We start from the raw sequence: 20,330 nt of genomic DNA, 5'->3' as shown, positions 1-20,330 counted from the left end.
CAGAAGAACTGAGAATAGTGACACAAATAGATATCTGCATATCAATGATCATAGCTGCATTATTTATGATAGCCAAAAGCTGGAAACAACCCAGGTGTCCAACTGATGAATGGATAAACAAATTGTGGGGTATACAGCTAATGGAATATTATGTAGCAGTAAGAATAAATGAAGTCAGAAAACATATGACAATGTGGATGAAACTAGAGGACTTTATGTTGAAGGAAGCAAGCCAGACACCAAAAGACAAATACTGTATGATTACCCTATTATGAACTTAATATATCATGTGAAATATGTATATGGATAAAATTGTATATATATGACAATTTTTCTTTGGAGCTGAAAAAATGGAGGTTAATACTACAAAATGTTAATAGCAGACAAAAACAATACCATTATACTAATAAAGGAGACAGAGTATAATGTATTGTATGATTCCATTTATATGAAATGTAATTGTAAATATAAATGTTTACAAGGATAGATTAGTGGTTATATGGGACTAGGAAAAGAATGATAAGGTGTGTGGAGTCTTTCTTTTTGGAGTTTCAAATTACTCAAAATGTTTTAAGATGATGAATGCACAACATTGTGATAATACTAAAAGCCATTGATGTCACATTTCAGATATATCATATGGTATGTGAGGATATCTCAATAAAGCAGCTTAATAAACAAATAAATAACTGTGACAGAATAGCCAGAAATAGCAGCTATGTACAGTAGGGAAGAAAGAAATTGAGAGGTGAGGAGTTCTCTTGTCTGTTTTTTTATTTATTATTAAAATAATGAAAATGCTGTAATAATGATTAAATTGATGAATACACAGCTATGTGATTATATCAAATACCATTGATTGTACACTTTGGATGAACTGTATGCTTTATTAATATGTATCAATAAAATTGATTTTTAAAAAGAACACATTTATGCTGTAGATATGCTATATACCATTATTTTTCTCCTTCTATAGGTGAGGTTTGAAATTCAAATAATTTAAAAAGAAATTTCTCTACAAGATACCTATCAAGAACTAAAACTGAAATCAATGATTCCATTTTGCTTTATTAATGATATTTCTATTGACTCCATGTATTTCTATCAATTTGTTATTTTACTAAAGATATGTTTTCAATTAAGCCTAGTTAACCTATTACTATGACATGCTCTTTTATGGAAAATTCACTTTTAAATATCTAGATTACTCTCTAACAAATACCTGAAAAGCTAGTCATTAAGTACTGACCCAAGCCGTAATCTAGCTGATATACTCTGAAGCGGAAAAAATGTTATTTTATGTCAAAGACAATACATTAAGAATAGAGTGTTAAACTTGACACCAAAATTACAGAATCAAGTAAAAACTGTTTTGGGTCAATTGTTTAGTATTAATTCATTGTATTACTCTTTTGGAGAGTCAGAGCAGGCAGCAGAGGCAGCAGAAGTCTGCCTGTGGCTGATAGTCTCCAGTCAGTAAGCACGGCAGCCTATCCTGAAAAAATTAGAACATTATTCTGAACAATTCATTCATTATCCCAGATATTCAGATTGATTTTCATTATTTTGTTACAGGTAAGAAAGTTTACCAAATGATAAATTGTTTAGGCTAATTGTCAGCTCCCTTTATAAGATGCCATCTCACTTATGGAAACAAGCTCTCCACTCCAATACACCCTAAAGCAGTGATCCAGTAACTATTGGTATTAATGTCTCTAACCAATGAAAGTGCCTTAGAAATACAAAATGGGAAAATAAACTATAGTTTGTAAATTTTCCTCATACTTTCATTTGTTGTATTTATGCCTGAGAATTTTCTCAGTGTAATATCACAGCCTGGTCTGCCCTGCTGCAGATAATTGACAAGAACATACTCATGTCAGTCTTTTTCATTAGCATCCCTCCCTCCTATTGAAATTAACCTTTCCATTCTCTAGGTTTCGAACACAAACTATTGACATCATGAATACTATTACAATTGCTAAAGTGGAAAGGAAAATTGTATAAGCAAACAAACCATGTTTCGTCACTATACATAAGGTTAAAATGCTGTATCACTTAGGCTTGGTGTGTTACCTTTTAGCACAAAATTTAGTAGGATAAATAACAAACATTTATTTAGCTAACAATTATATGGGCCAGTAACAATAAGCAGTGCTTCTGCTAGGTTTGACTTTATAAAATTATGCATCAGCCATCATGTAGGGTCAATGGTTTCACTTATGCGTTTGTCATTTGAATGACTGTTGGCTGATACGATAGTGGCAATTGTGTGCCTCTCATCATCCAGTGCCTCTCATCAGAGGTAAAAATTGCAAATGCCAGGTCTTGAAGTGGTTGTTTTGAAAAGAGTAACATAGCCCGTCAGAGTAGATATGAATAAGTTACGGATAGAGGTACGGATAAATCCTCCTAAATAAATAGATAGGGGTGGATTTTGGTGAATCTTGGGCAATGGCATTTAAAACAACTCAGAAATGCTAGGAGGATATGTGCAAAGCATCATGAGACAAGTGAAGTATAAAGAGACAGAAGTGTTGACTTTGGATGACATTTTCTGGTCTACTGATGATGGATGAGGTTCAGTGATGAAAATATATACCGTACTCCCACCTACATTAATGCAATCCTAATGCAGGGAGTCCTCTCATATGATACTTTTCCTAGCCCATATCTTTCCCAGCAAAAAAGACACTGGAGGTGGCTTATCTCTACATTATGCTGTCTTTCATAAGCTCATGAATGGTGTGATATTCTATTTGATAACAATAAGTGATCTTAAGAGGACCATGAATCATCTGAAATTTTTATGAATTATTAATTTTCTTTATGAAGTCAATTTTTTCATTGTTATACATGGACAGCATCACAAAAACATGCTTGGTTATACACACTTGTGCCTTTTTAATTATAGCATATGGGAAAACTCACATAAATTTACTTCCATTTCAATTGTTGGGATTCAAGATACGTAAAAATTTGGTTTCAAAACAGATGTAACCATTTATGGAATATTTGCCTTTCCCTCAAAAGGAAAATTTCTGATCATAAAGTCACATTTATTTAGGATTTTAAATTTCTTTTTATTGCAGCTAAACTTTACGGTACATGATTGAGCCATACAGCTTATATTTGTAAATTATACTTAATAGCTAAATTGCATGAGGCACTTTTATGCGTCCTCCTATTATTTTTTTTCCTCCCTAATGCATATCAGTTTTACCGTATAAGTGTAGATATAACTGGTAAGCATTTACTTTTGTTTGTTTTAGAAATTATTCCTGCCAAAGTCAAGTTACACAAGTTGTATGTGTATATGTGTATACTTGTGTGCATGCATGCACATGCATGTTTAAATTAAGTCTAAAAAAACAGGACCTGAAGTCATTGGAATATTAGAGGTTATAGATCATAGAAAATCTTGGGCAAACAGATTTCATATTTGAAACAGATTTTTGACTACTGACTCTATGATTCATATATTGAAAGAAAAATGTGGCTATTTCAAAATTGGCCAGGTTGCTTCAATAGACCAGTGGGGCTAAATATCTTGATAAGGACATGAGTAGGATGCTAAACATAAGGTGACTTTCTTTTTTACAGTGATATCAGAGTTCTCCACGAACATTACTTTAGAACCATGACATATGAAGCTTATAGAAAATATGAAGGAAATGAATGATTAGAGAAAATGTGAAGGAAATTATGTCAGTAATTTCTGGAGTCACACATGCTTTTGGCAGTAAAGCTGGAATAAAAGGATAACTACCTTCTGAATACTTGGCAACAATTTCAGTATTCAAATGTCTATAGGTATTTCATAGGTTGACAATATGAAATCGCCAGTAGTTAGCCATGTTGATCTTCAAAAATGTTAATTGCATGTAGTTCAACTAACTTTAAATATTTGAGAACCTACCTATGTGAAAATGCAGGCTTAATATTCCATCTCTCAGTTACCATTGTGTGTAAGGAAAGTAGAAAATATAGAAGTAAAAATAAAATATAACAGTCATAAAATTCATCAAAATGTTAAAATCTACACATAGCATGTATAATTAAAAGTCCAATTACTTTAAAAAGTTCAAATTACTTAGTCTCTTGGAACTTTTTCTGTAAGTATGGGTTATTTCTTCATATTACTGACTTACATTTTATAATATTGCAGTATTGATTTCATGTATTTTGGCAACCTGAAGTTTGTTCATAATCACTTTCTTCTCCTTCAGTTGTACTTTTCCTCCTTTTAACTGCAAGGTTTATCATTTCCAAAAGAAAGAGAGAGAGAGAGAGAGAGAGAGAGAGGGAGAGAGAGAGAGAGAGAGAGAGAGAGAGAGAGAGAGAGAGATGGGGCAGGGCTCTTTAATTTCCCTTTCGAACACTTTTTAAGGATTTTTTCCTGCTCTTTTAAATAATAGATTGCAAGTGAGGGACCCTAGAGTTACTGTTTATTTCAGATTGGAAGACCAAAGGACACTTTAGACCTGCAGCAGAAATCTGAGTCCAGGGCAAACAGTCCATTGAAGTTGAGAAATATGAGAGAGGAAGCAACAGAAGGAGGTTTTCAGTTCCGTGGTCATTGCTCTCAGATCAGGCTCAATATTTCTTTGCATTTAGCCGAATGGCAAATGTTATACTTACGTGAACACTTGAATTTATAATTTTGTTCAAAACATAGCAAAAATCTGATCCAACCAAGAATACTCCAAACCATTTATTGCTTACCACACATACATTTGTATTCAGAACCTATTCAAATAATTGCACTAATCAAGTAAACAAGGGACAATGCCCTTATTAACATAGCTGTGCAACCAGGTTGACCACCAATAAGTGATTCTACAAGCCAACAGAAAGAAGGCTGATGCTGTGTTTTTCCCATATTTAAGTTTTATAAAGTCTTTGACCAATATTTACTCCCAGCTACCGCGTCAAAATGGTATTTGGCTCACAAATGCTCTTTATCCCAAAGAGAGTAATTGGGTCAGAGTGACCTTATGACATATGTTAAATGGTCCACAGCCAGCTTACTGCACTCCAGAGAAACGCAGTGACTAATAACTGTGGTTCTTGAGGCTAGTGAGGCAGACGGCACTTTCATGCCAACTCGATGTTTCAACATGACTTATATTCTATTAGTCTAAGGTTAGAACATTCTTATCATTGCATTCAAAATCCCGGTAAACAAGGTTGAGTAAAACAGATGCTACCTGTTTAAATCTAAAGCTCTAACAGGGGTTTTTCTCTTACAGACAATGTAACCCTATCCTTACAAAAGCATCTTAAAAACTAATCATTGGCAAGATAGCATAATGAGAAGATTTATATGTATATAAATTTATAAAATAAAACATGTTTAATATTTGCCATGTACTGCATCACCAATAGCTCAGGTGAGACATCCCTTACATGTTTGATGTTAGAAATATAACATGTTATTGTCCCTACAATACTCAATGCCCACAATGCCATACATTTGCTAGCAGCCTCGGAAATGATCTGAAAACTAAGACAGTTGATCTTCTGTGGCAATAAAAACAGTGCAAGAACTATCCCTGAAGAATGACTTCAAATGCATGCTGCAAAGCTTTTAGAATAAAAAAAAATATGAATGCAAACAAAAGTTAAAAATAATTATAGACCTGAATAAAATAGTGAAGTTAATATGGAAATTCTTTATTTGATGCTAGATGCTGAAAATGTCATATATTTTACTATAAAAGATAAAGACTTAAGTAACTCGATCACCTAAACAAATGACAACTTGGGCTTAGAGGAATGGTACTAGGAGAGTTATCCCAGCAGGACCAAAAGCATTGGGATCTAGCCAAGGGAAAACCCAGCCAGGGTCTGGTTGATCTATATGAAAATTTTGCATTTCTACTCCTGGGACCCAACACATGTAATTTGCAAATAGCCAAACTACTTTGTTTAGTAGTAATATTTTGACAATGCTCTTCAATCATTAGTTTAAAAAGTTTAAAGGCAATGCAAGTTATTGTGGTAGGGTGAGATGTTATATATGTTTGTTTGATATTATATATGTTTGTTTTGTAAGTTCACAACTATTATACACTTATTGTTTATGTATGTTTATGTATGAGTGATATATTTCAATAAATTTAAAAAAATAGTCTGTTTAGATCAGTTGAATTTTGTGGCTTTCCTGTTTTAGACTTATTAAAAGACAGATAACAAAAGAATGCCTTTATTTTATTGTTGACTTACTCAGATCAAGTCAGAGTTTGCTTAAAAGTCTTGATCAAAGGTTAGTGTGAGGAGTTCATAAAGCAAATCCACAGAATCAATTATTCCTCTAGCAAGAGAAAGATCAAACAGCTTCCACTTTTGAAGGAAAGTGGAATATCATTATATTGACATATTTGTGTCTATTTGTGTTGATGCTATGCCCAAATTGCATGTTTTCAAGATTTACTTTTATGAAGTCCAAATAATTACTTTCTTTCATATTGTAATCACTCTCTAAATTGTGTACAGTTAGTCTGAAGATTTGTACCCACGGAAAATTTCAATCTATGATGCTGTTCTAGAGGTTAAAAAATCATTAATAATCACCTCTGAATTAACCTTTGACAATTACAATCCAGGGATATAGTTTCATGCTTTAAATTGTCCATCAGAAAACTTGTGTTCAGAATTTCAAAGTATTGGCTTAATTTTTTTTACTTGAAAATAAAACAATATATTTAAATATTATACTAAAAGTAGAAAATGTAACATTTATTATTGTAGAGAGGCAGATTCAAAGGTCTAAGTCATTTGGAGACATAAATAGTGTTTTCTTCATTTTTTTTTTATTTAGTTTTCTTTTTATTATTTCAATCTGTAAAATGTTGCTACTAGAACTTCTTCATATATTTATTTTTCAGACTGGTATTAGAAGTGGAGAGGGATCATAAGAGAGCATGAAATCGCAAGGAAAAAACATTCAACTGGAAGTATCTGAAAAAATTTTTGACTTGCAGACATTTTCTACTTATGCATATTTTTATCACTCCCTAGCATGCATTTAGAACATATTTTGTATTATTGCTGTCACTGTTTTTTGTAATGTGCTACAAGGAAATGTCATAGTAATAGAGCTTGTGATACTTTCCAATTGGTCTTTATTGAGATTCTATTTTGCAATTGTTAAGTTAGAAAGTAATTTTATAATTCTAATCCCACAGAGATGCAGTGCATTTACCAAAAATAAGTCTGTTAATTTTTTTCTGATTTTAGTGGAAATTTATTTACTTACATGGAAAATATTTTCAAGTAACATACAAAAAAGTAATTCCTCAAGGAATCCATATATTTAGCTTGAGTCATTAAGAAAGTGCAACTCAAAAAGTTTTAGAAAAGTAAAGATTGGTATTGAGAAAGTTGATCATTTACTTATGACAGTGGGTAAAAAAGATTTTGATGTGAACAGTTTTCTTTTCCATAATAAATGACATGTCAGTAAATAATCATGTGATGTTATCATTATCAAATTATATTACTGTTATTTTCCAAGGTGATTACTAGATATGGTCTTGGAAAATAATAATTCGCAAAAATTGACTCAAGCTCCACTTTTCTTATTTCTTAATTTTGTTCAGTTAAAACCAAAAATAGTGTATATTATATGTTTGGGTTAAAAGCAGATATGACTTGTGCAAGCGAGAAATCAGGTTTAGTCTCTTTACTTAGCTAGCAAAGAATTAAAAATATTGTAGTATTTAGAATGCTTCTTGTTAAAGAAAATAAATTGGTAAAGACCATGTGCTGCATTTGAATATCTACAAGATTGACTCAGACAAATACTCCAAAGACTGTAAAAGTGTAATTACATATGTAACTGTAGTTTTTCCTTTTAGTCTTAATTCTAGACAACTTTTACATGCAGAAATATCAGTCGCAACTATACCTTCTTGCATATTTGCATAATATCGTCTTTGTCCAGACCATTTAGCAAATAGCAGCATGCCCGGATGTATTACAAACAGATGGGCAAAAGTCAACAGTGTGTCACATAGGTTATTTATTATTTTTAACTTCTTCATGATAATGAATTTTGCAAAGAGTGGAAAATGTGAATCTTTTTAGAAGGCAACAAGCTATAATATCACTTTAAATATGGAAAATTTTTAAATTTTTAAATTTCATATTTCATATGAATATAGTACCTTCCTATATCTTTTCTTTAGGCTTTTATTTATTTATATTGTTTGACATGAAATGTTTCTATCACCTAGATTGCAAATATTGTTTGCAATCACAGCATTCTATTCATGTGAACTGTGTGCAGGATAAAGTAGATATAAATATTTATGCATGACTTCATACCCTATATTGTAAGCATTTTGGTGACCTAGGCAGTGAAATTATAAGTAAAAGTTAATAAATATTTACTGAGTGATATAAATTTTTTAACAATAAATAAGTACATAGTAAATTTTATAAAAAGACTAATTATATGTATATTGAAATTATTTTTTAATATCTTAAAAGAACTGTTAATTAGAAATAGCTTGAAAATTGGAAAGATTATAATTTGGGGAAGTAAATAATCTTTGGTTTTAAATAGTGTATGCTGAAAAAGTCTTCTTCCTAACCCTATTGTTTCCTAAATTTGCATTTAATGGTATTCTGGAAGAACAAGTCACTTCTTAGGTGTCTTTTAGGGCTTGAGTGGAGAATTACCAATCTCTATTAAATTTAACTATTATCATAGTGGAATCAAGAAATGGAAACATACTAGATTTCTAACCTTTTTTTTTTTTTGCAATTTGTGTATGTTTCCTTTCACTAGAAATGAGTATGTTTCATTTCATTGCAAAGTCTCATATATGGATATTGTGTGCTACTGCTTAAAGATATCCAGATTAAGAGTAAAGATACATAGTTTCTAATCCTGGTTTTCTCACTTAACTTTCCATTTTGTATTCCCTCATCTAGAAAGGGAGCTCACAACTACTTGCCTTGCCCATTTGTAGTATTTGTAAGAGTATCTGATAACTCACTTTGGTGAGAAAACTTTGAAAATAGTTATAAAAGATATGTAAAATAATGGCAGAGACAATGGTTTAAAAAGGGAATAATTTAAAGTGATGATACACATATATATGGATTCATTTAGTTTTCTTTTATTTAATGCTTATAAAATTTATTTATTTTCCAATGTTCCTGATAATTTGGTTCAGACACTAACTGCAGATTTGATATAAGGTAAAATAAAGTTTCATTGTTACCAAAAGAATATCATCTTGACCTGTTAAAATTTATTGAAAAGACCTTGATTTCCCCACTGCAATAAATTCTAACCTTTTTATATATCTGGTTACATATTTAAACAGGGCTTGATGTCTGGTATTGTTGTTCCAGATTGCCTTGGATATTCTTGGTCATTTCTATTTCCATAGAACTTTTAGAATCAATGTATAACTTCAACTGAAAATAGAGTTTGGAATGGTATTGTATGAAATCTATAGATCAATCTGAAGAAAATTGATCTCATCACAATATAGCTTTCCATGAAAATGATTTTCTACATACCCAGCAATGCAATCTGCAAAGAAATAATATTTTAAATCTTCCTATTTCTTAATTTTAAATATCTTTTCCAAATATTTTAAGCACCTTTATTGAGATGGACTTCAAAAATCCTAAATCCACCATTTACAGTGTAAAATTCAATGGCATTTACTTTATTAAAGAGCTGTGCAATGATTGATTCAATCTAATATTAGAATTTTTGTCACGTGCAAAAGAAACCACATACCCAGTGGCAGTCACTTCCCATCATTCCCCATTCCTAAGTCAGCCCTAGGTGAACACTAATATGCTTCTTATATTTGAAGATTTGCCTCTTATGGATATTTCATATAAAAATGAATCACAGAAAACCTGATATTTTATGACTGGTTTCTTCCTTAGGATAATACCTTCAAGGTCCATCCTAGTTTGATGTGTGTATCACTGCTTCATTTTTATAATTTTGAAATAATATTCCATTGTATGGATATACCAACTTTTATAAGTCCATTCATTCATTAGTCGCTAGAAATTTTGGTTGTTTGCATTTTTTTGGTTATGTATATTAACGCTAAGCATATTTGTTTAGAAAATTTTGAGTGGCATATGTTTTTATTTATCTTGCGAATATACCCAGAAGTAAACTTATTGTGCCAAACTGAAACAATGTTTAGTGGTTTGAGGAACTGCCAGAGAGTTTCAAAGTGGCTATATCATTTTAATTTTTTCTATATTAGAGAAGTTGTGAGTTTAAAGAACAATAATGCATAAAATACAGTATTCCTATATGTCTCCCTATTTTTAGCACCTTGCATTGGTGTGGAACATTTGTTACAGTTAATTATAGCACACTTAAAAAACTGTACTATTTACTATAGTACACCTTTAAACTCAGGGTTCGTTGTTGTGAATTGGATTTTTTTAAAAATTTTATTATATTACCATATATAGGAATTAACATTTCCCCTTTTAAGCACATTCATGTAAATATTTCAGTGTTGTTAATCACATTCACAATGTTGTGTTACTATCATCACCACACATTACCAATGATTTCTTTTATTGCGAATAGGAACCTTGTACATTTTAAGGCTTAGTTTTGCATTTCCTATTCCCCATATGTCCGCTGGTAAAATACATTCTAAATTCTAACTCTATGACTCTGCTTATTTTAATTATTTCAAATCAGTGAGATGATACAATAATTGTCTTTTTGTTTCTGGCTTATTTTACTCAGCAAGATGTCTTCAAGGTTCATCCATATTCTCACATTCATCAGAACTTCATTCTTTTTAGGCCTGAATAATATTCCATTTTATGTATTTATACACCCATTGATTGAAAGACACTTGGGAAGTTTTCATGTTTAGTCATTTGTGAATAATGCTGCTATAAACAGCAATGTGAAAATATCTGTTCAAATTACTGCTTTCAATTCTTTTGACTAAATACTTCGTGGAAGGATTGCCAGTAGCTCTATACTTAGCTTTCTGAGAAACTGCCAAACTGTCTTCATCAGCAGCTGTACCATATTACATTGCCACCAGCAATGAATGAATTTTCCTAATTCTCTGTAGCCTCTCTAACACTTGTTATTTTCCATTTTTTAATAGCAGCCATTCTCATGGGTATGAAATTGTACCTTATTGTGATTCTGATTTGCATTTCATTGATGGCTAGTGATGTCTAGCATGTTTTCATGTGTTTTCTGGCCACTTGTATATTTTCTTTGGCAAACTGTCTATTCAAGTATTTGCCCAGTTTTAATTGGGTTATTTGCTTTTTGTTGTGAAGTCAAAGGGTTTATTTACATATTATGAATATTAAATCTTTATCAGATATGTGGTTTCCAAATATTTGCTCCCATTGTATAAGATGTCATTTAACTTCATGATAAAGTCTTTTGAGGTAAAATGTTTTTAATTTTGATGAGGTATTATTTATCTATTTGTGTGTGTGTGTGTGGCTTGTGCTTTGGGTATAAATTCTTAGAAACTATTGCACAACACAATGCCCTTAAGATGTTTTCCTACATTTTCTTCTAGGAGTTTAAAAGTTCTAATTTTTATATTTGGTTTGTTGATCCATTTCGAGTTGACCTTATAATGTGGTGTGAAGTAGGGATCCTCCTTTTTTTGCTAATGGAGAGCTAGTATTTCCAGCACCATTTTTTCATTTTTTAATTGTCTTTTTTTTTTAAAGATACATAGATGTCAAAAAATGTTACAGTAAAAAATATAAGAGGTTCCCATATACCCCACACCCCCACTCCTCCCACATCAACAACCTCTTTCATCATTGTGGCACATTCATTACATTTGGTGATTACTTTTGAACACGGCTGCATTGCATGGATTATAGTTTACATTGTAGTTTACACTCTCCCCCCAGTCCATTCAGCGGATTATGGCAGGATATATAACATCCAGCATCTGTCCCTGCAATATCATTTAGGACAACTCCAACTCCCCAAAATGCTCCCATGTCACTCCTCTTCTTCCCTCTATCTGCCCTCAGCAAATATTGTGGCCACTGTCTCCAAATCAATGATACAATTTCTTTCATTGCTAGAGTTACAATAGTTCTATAGCAGTAAGTCCACTCTAATCCATCTTTTATTCCTCTGTCCTGTGGACCCTGGGATGGTGATGTCCATTCCACCTCTAAATCAAGAGGGGGCTTAGATCCCACATGGCTGATGGATTCAATTCCCTGCTTGCAGTTGTAGGCACCCTCAGTTCCCTGGTGTGGAGGTTGACCATCTTCACCTCCCTGTTAGCTGACCTGGGAAGTCCAACGAACTGGAAAGTAAGTGTTGTAACTCTGCTGAGGCTCAGGGCCTAGGTGACACATGGCCAGTCTAGAGATTCAAGTCTCCTGTGTATACACCAACCCCAGTGCCAACCACAGGTTCACTAAAAGTGACTGAAGAGGCATGTGTAGAAAGGTCACATCTAAGTCAACTCCATCACACTCAGGAGCACAAATTCCAAGTTAAGGTCCACTGACAAGGCACTGAACTCCAGAGCCATCTGCCATGACTGTCGAACCTGTGTGTCTCTGTAGCCCTCAGGAGTACCAGTACTGGTGTTGAACCTATTTTGGCTGTCTCTGGGAGCACCATTTTTTAAAGAGACTATTCTTTCCCAATTGTGTGGTCTTGGAAGGTTATTAGAATTTTAATTGGGATTGCATTGAGTCTATAATTGCCTTGTTTAGGACTGACACCTTAATGATATTTAGTCTTCCAACTCATGAACACTGAATATTCTTCCTTTTATTTAGGTCTTCATTAATTTCTTTTAGCAATATTTTATAGTTTTCTGTGTTTAAGTCATTTACATTCTTGAATAGATTTATTCTTAAATATTTCATTCTTTTTATTGCTTTTGTGAAAGGAATGTTTTTCTTGATTTCTTCTTCACTTGAACATAAGTACTACTACTGATTTTTGGGTGTTGAGAACTTGTATACCACCACTTTGCTGAAATCATTTATAGGCTCTAGGAGTTTTGTTGTAGATTTTTTGGGATTTTCTCTATATAGGATCATGTCAACTGCAAATAGAGAAAGTTTTACTTCTTTCCAATGTTGATTCCTTTTATTTATTTTTTTCTTTCCTAGTTATTCTGGCAAGAACTTCAAGTACAATATTAAGTAACAGTGGTAATAGGGGCACCTTTGCCTTTTTCCTGATCTTAGAGGATCTTTCACCATTAAGTAGGATGTTAGCTTTAGGATTTTCATATATGCCCTTTATCATGTTGAAGAAGTTCCATTATATTCATAGTGTTCTAAATAGTTTTATCAAGAAGAGGTGCAGGACTTCATCTAATTCTCTTTGTTAATCAATTGAAATGATCATGTGATTTTTGCCCTTCATTCTGTTCATGGTGTATATTACATTAATTGACTTTCTTATGTTGAAACTACTTTGCCTATGAAGGGCAGATCACACTGATTATGGTGTATAAATCTTTTCACATACTGTTTGACTTTGTTCGTTAGACTTTGTTGAGGAATTTTGTGCCTATTTTCAAGAGTTGTTGCTCTGCAGTTTTCTTTTCTTGTATTTTGATCTGGGTTTGGAATGAGGGTGATGTTGGTCTCATAGAATGTAGGGAGTGTTCCCTCTTCTTCAATTTTGTGGAAGAGTTTGTTCAGAATTGGAGTTAATTCTTCTTGGAATGCTGGCAGAATTCCCCAGTGGAGTCATCTGGTCTTGGACTTTACTTTGGTGGGAGGATTTTTTATTACAGATTCTATCTCTTTACTAGTAATTGTTTTTTTTTGAGATCTAGCTCTTTTTGAGACAGTGTAGGTAGTTTTTGTGTTTCTAGGAATTTATCCATTTCTTCAAGTTTATGTTTATTATTTGTGTACAGTTACATATAGTATTCCATTATAGACCTATTTCAGCAAGACTGATGGTAATGTCACTCTTTTCATTTCTGATTTTCATTATTTGTTTCCTTTCTATCTTTCTCTTTGTCAGTCTAGTAAAGGTTTGTCAATTTTATCAATCTTTTCAAAGAACTAACTTTTGGTTGTGTTGAATCTCTCTGTTGTTTTCTTTTTCTGTTGTTCATTTATCTCCATTCTAATCTTTATTATTTCCTACATTCTACTCACTTTGTGTTTACATTGCTCTTATTTTACTACTTCTTTCAGTTTTGAAGTTAGGTCTTTGTTTGAAATCTTTTTTTTCATTTTAAATCAAATTTATTGATACATATTAATAAAACATACATTTCATCCAATGTGTACAATCAATGGTATTTGCTATAATCACATAGCTGTGCACTCATAATTCAATAATTATTCAAGTATTTTCATTATTTCAATGATAATAATAAAGAAAAAAACAGACAAACAAGAAAAGTCCGTATCACTCAATCCCTCTATGCTTCCCTCACTGTACATAGCTGTTATTTCTGGGTATCAATGGCTTTTAGTATAATCAATGGCTTTTAGTATAATCACAATATTGTACATTTCATCATCTTAAAAATTTTAGAACAATTTTATTACTCCAAAAAGCAAACTCCAACCCCTTAGCATTCCTTCCTCAGAACTTCATAACAACAACTAATCTCCTTTCTCCTTTCATCTTTAGGAATTGACATATATGTACATTTTATATAAATGGAGTAATACAATAGTAGTACTCTGTGTTTCTAGTCTCCATCACCTAGTATAATGTTGTTTAATTTTTTTCTGATATTATAATTATGTAGCATTAACTTACATTTGTTCAACCTCAAGGAAAAATTATTTATGCAGTTCATCATATTCATATTTCACATAATATATTTATAGTTCACATAATATGCTTAGTTCAAAATAAAACAATCATACAGTATTTATCCTTTTTTGTCTGGCTTGCTTCACTCAACATAATGTCATCCAGGTTCCTCCATGTTGTCATAGGTTTCACGACTTCATTTCTTCTTACTGCTGTATAATATTCCATTGTGTATGTACTCCACAATTTGTTTATCCATTCATCAGTTACAGGACACCTGGATTGTTTCCAATTTTTACTATTAGAAATAATGCTACTATGAACATCGGTGTGCAGATGTCTATTCATGTCATTTCTCTCAATTCTTTGTATATACATAGAAATGGTATTGCCAGGTCCCATGCCAAATCTATATTTAACCTTGTTAGGAACTCCCCAAAAGTCCTCCACAGTGGCTGTATCATTCTTCATTCTCACTCCCACCAACAGTGAATAGGCATTCCTCTCTCTATATATCCTCTCCAACATTTACAGTTTTCCAACTTTTTAATAGCCTTTAGTCTAATAGATTTAAAATGATATCTCATTGTAGTTTTGATTTGCATTTCCCTAATTGCTAGTGATGTTGAACATTTTTCCATGTTTTCTTCACCATTTGTGTATCTTCTTTGGACAGTTGTCTTTTCAAGTCTTTTGCCTATTTTTCAAACATATACTTTGGTCATTCTGTCTGTCCTTATACTAGTACTATACTGTTTTTACCATTGTAGCTAATTAATATGCTTTCAAGTTAGGAAGTGAGAGTACTCCAATCTCATTCTTTTTTTTTTAAAGATTTATTTATTTACTTATATCTCTCCCCTTCGACTCCCCCCCCCCCCCCCACACCCTGCCCCAGTTGTCTGGTCTCTGTGTCTATTTGCTGCGTATTCTTCTTTATCTGCTTCTGTTGTTGTCAGCAGCACAGGAATCTGTGTTTCTTTTTGTTGCGTCATCTTGTTGTGTCAGCTCTCCATGTGTGTGGCACCATTCCTGGGTAGGCTGCACTTTCTTTCGTGTTGGGTGGCTCTCCTTATGGGGCGCATTCCTTGCACATGGGGCTCCCCTGTGTGGGGGACACCCCTGCATGGCATGGCACTCCTTGTGCTTATCAGCACTGCACATGGGCCAGCTCCACATGGGTCAAGGAGACCCGGGATTTGAACCACAGACCTCCCATGTGGCAGATGGACACCCTAACCACTGGACCAAGTCCGCTTCCCTCATTCTTTTTTAAGTCATTTTTTGCTACTTGGGGTTCTTACTCTTCCAAATAAATTTGATTATTGGCTTTTTGATTTCTGCAAAAAAGGCTGTTGGTAGTTTCATTGGGATTGCATTGAATCTGTAAATCAGTTTGGGTAGAATTGACATCTTAATGATATTCAGTCTCCCTATCCATGAACACGGAATGTCCTTTCATTTATTTCAGTCTTCTTCATTTTTTTTAGCAATGTTTTGTAGCAATCTGAGTACAGATCCTTCATACACTTGGCTAAGTTTATTCCTAAATCTTTGATTGTTTTAGTCAATATTAAAAGTGGAATTTTTTTTCTGATTTCCCCCTCAGTTTGTACATCAGTAGTGTTTAGAATTGCTTTTGAGTTTTGTATGTTTATCTTGTATCCTGCCACTTTGCTGAACTAGTTTATTAATTCTAGCAGCTTTATTGTGGATTTTTCAGGATTTTCTAGATATAGGATTGTGTCTTCAGTGTATAGTGAACACTTTACTTCTTTCTTTCCTATTTGGGTGCCTTTTCTTTCTAGTCTAATTACACTAGCTAGAACTTCTAACACACTACTGAATGATAATTGTGGCAGTGGGCATCCTTGTCTTGTCCCTGAGCTCATCAGGAAAGCTTTAGTCTTTCACCATTGAGTACAATGCTAGCTGTAGGTTTTTCATATATTCACTTTACCATATTGAGAGGAAGCTTCTTTCTATTCCTATCTTTTGGAGTGTTTTTATCAAGAAAGGGTGCTTTATTTTGTCAAATGCCTTTTCTGCATCAATCAAGAAGAGCATGTGACTTTTCTTCTTTGATTTATTAATGTGGTTTATTATGCTAACTGATTTTTTTGGCATAAAGCCCACTTAATCATGGTGTATAATTCTTTTACTGTGCTTTTGGATTCTGTTTGCCAGTATTTTGTTCAGGATTTTTACCTCTAAATTCATTAGAGTTATTGGTCTGTAATTTTCTTTATTCATAGTATCTTTATCTGGTTTTGGTATTAGGGTGATGTTAGCTTCATAGAATGAGTTTGGCATTATTCTTTCCTGTTCAATTTTTTGGAAGAGCTTGAGCAAGATCAGTATTAGTTCATCTTTGAAGCATTGGTAAAATTCAATTGTGGAGCAATGTGGTCCTGGGTTTTTCATCTTTGGGAGGATTTTGATGACTGTTTCAATCTCTTCACGTGTGATTGTTTTGCTGAGGTCTTCTATTTCTTCTAAAGTCAGTGTAGTTGGCTCATGTGTTTTGAGGAACTTTTCCATCTTATCTACCTTTTCTAGTTTTTTGGCATACAGTTTTTCACTGTATCCTCTTATGATCTCTCTTATTTCTACAGGGTCAATGGTAATGTCCCCTCTTCATTTCTGATTTTATTTATTTGTGTCTTCTCTCTTTTGTTCTTTGCCAGTCTAGCCTGTCAAATCTGTTGATATTCTCAAGTAACCAAATTTCAGTTTTGTTGATTCTCTCTTTTATTTTTTTGTTCTTTATCTCATTTATTTCTGTTCTGATCTTTAATATCTCTTTCCTTCATCTTTGTATGAGATCAGTTTGCTGTTCTTTTTCTAGTTCTAGGTATGCAGTTAGATCTTCAATTTTAGCTTTTTCTTCTTTTTTAATGTAATCATTGAGGGCTATAAATTCCGTCTCACACTGACTTTGTGGTGTCCCATAGATTTTGATATGTTCTGTCCTCATTTTCATTTGTTTCATATTTGCTGAATTTCCTCACCATTTGTTCTTTGACCCACTGTTTATCAAAGAGTGTGTTATTTAATCTCCATATATTTATGAATTTTCCCTTTTTCTGTCCATTATTGATTTCCAGTTTCATTCCGTTGTGATCAGAGGAAGTGTTTTGTATAATTTCAATTATTTTAAATTTATTGAGGCTTGTCTTGTGACCCAACATATAGTCTATCTTGGAGAAGGTTCCATGAGCACTGGAAAAGAAAGTATATCCTGCTGTTTTGGGGTGCAATGCTCTATTGATGTCTCTTGGGTCTAGTTTATTTATCATATTATTCAAGTTCTTTTTTTTTTCTTTATTTATCTTCTGCCCATATGTTCTATACAATACTGAGAGTAGTGTATTGAAGTCTCCAACTACTATTGTAGAGACATCTATTTCACCCTTCAGCTCTTTGGCACTATGTGCCTCATGTATCTTGGGACACAGTGGCTAGGTGCATAAATGTTTAGAATAGTAATTTTTTCTGATTGAATTCCCCCTTTTATTAATATATAATGACCTTCTTCATCCTTTATAACAGTTTTGTTTTAAAAATCTATTAGTATTGCTACTGCAGCTATTTTTTTGATTACTGTTTGCATGGGATATCTTTTTTCCAATCTTTCCCTTTTAACCTGGTTTGTCTTAGTTCTGAGGTGATTCTCTTGGAATAGGCCATATATTTTTTTATCAGTCTGTGTCTTTAAATTGGAGAGTTTAGCCATTAACATGCAATGTTATTGTTGCAAAGGCATTACTTACTTCATCCATTTGACCTTTGGCTTTCAGTTGTCAGATCCCGTTGGAGACTATTTGTTTTACCCCTTTTAATATTCTTCATTTCTTCACTCTTCTCCAAGTTTATCTCCCTCTTTTTTTTTCTTTTCAGGATGCAGCACTCCCTTTAGTATCTCTTGTTATTCTAGGCTTTTGGTAATATATTCTATCAGTTTTTGTTTGTCTGTCAAGTTGGTAATATATTCTATCAGTTTTTGTTTGTCTGTCAAGACTTTATACTCCCCTTCATTTTTGAAAGAGGGCCTTGCCAGATACACAATTCTTGACTGGCAGTTTTTTTCTTTCAATACCTTGAATACATTGTATCACTTTTATTTCCTCCATGGTTTTTGATGAGAGGTCAGCATTTATTCTTATTCAGTTTCCCTTATATGTGATGTTTTGTTTACCTCTTGCTGTTTTCAAAGTCATCTTTTTATCTCTGATATTTGTCCTTCTGATTAGTTGGTATCTTGGAGTAGGTCTATTTATATTGTTTCTATTTGGTATGCATTGTCATTCTTGGACATTGATATTTATTTATTTCATAAGGATAGGGAAGTTTTCAATCCTTATTTCCTCAAATATTCTTTCTTCTCCTTTTCCATTTTCTTCTCCTTCTGGAATGCCACTTATGCATATGCTTTTGCAATTCACACTGTCATTCAATTCCCTGAGACCCTGTTCTTTTTCATCCATTATCTTCTCTTTCTGTTCTCTTTTTTCCAGTTCAGATGTTCTGTCTTCAGAATCACTAATTCTGCATTTAAGCAGTTCAAATCTGCTCTTACGTGCCTCTAATGTACTTTTAATCTTATCCATCATATCTTTCATTCCCATGTCTGTTACTTTTCTTTGCAGACTTTCAAATTGTTGTTTATGCTCACCCAGTGTCTTCTTGATATCCTTTATCTCTTTAGTCATATATTCTTTCAATTCTTTATATTGATTTAGGAAAGTTGCATGATTATCATTGATTAATTGTTTTAAATCCTGAATCTCTTCAGGAAATATGTTCCTTTGGCTGGCCATTGTAGCAGTATGATATTGTTTATGAATTCTGAAAATAGGTATTGGTTTATGTTTGTAAATTGATCTGTCTCTCCAGGCATATTAGATTATATTGGATTCATAGATTTCACTTTTACTTGATTAAATCATGATTAAGTCTTTAATTGGGCCACATAAGTAAGATGTTACATCCCTGCTCCCTTGGTAAGTGAGGACTCATACAAAAAGACATGACATAGGACAGATTTGGGAGTTTTAATACTGGAACCTGGGAAGTTAGCACCCAGAAGACAAGAGAGAATGCCCAATTAGACAGAGGCCCCAGGAAGAGAGAAGCCATTTGCCTGATAGCACACACTTGGCCTTGTGGAGATAGCAGAATAGCTGAGCACAGAGGGAGGCAGGTCCCAGGAAGAGAGGAACCCAGAAAGCCTGAACCCTTGTAGAGATTGGTAGCCATCTTGCTCCAGCATGTGTCGATAGGCTTTGGTGAGGGGGGTAACTTGTGCTTTATGGACTGGTAACTATAAGCTACTACCCCCAAAAAAAACCTTTATTAAAACCAAACAATTTCTGGTATTTTGCACCAGTACCCTTTTTGTTGACTAATACAGAATTTGGTACTGGAGAGTGGGGAATTCCTTTTGCAATTACCAAAAGGTGGAATGGTTTCATAAATGGATAAGGGGTATTTTTTGGAGGAATTGTGAGATGCTTGATAGAAAAGGCCCAGAGTGGTTTGAAGAGACTGTTGATAGTAATATGGA

Source organism: Dasypus novemcinctus, chromosome 13 (genome assembly GCF_030445035.2).
Source record: "Dasypus novemcinctus isolate mDasNov1 chromosome 13, mDasNov1.1.hap2, whole genome shotgun sequence".
Classification (NCBI taxonomy): domain Eukaryota; kingdom Metazoa; phylum Chordata; class Mammalia; order Cingulata; family Dasypodidae; genus Dasypus; species Dasypus novemcinctus.
The sequence above is the reverse complement of the archived record's forward strand: the minus strand, read 5'-3'. Positions refer to the sequence as shown.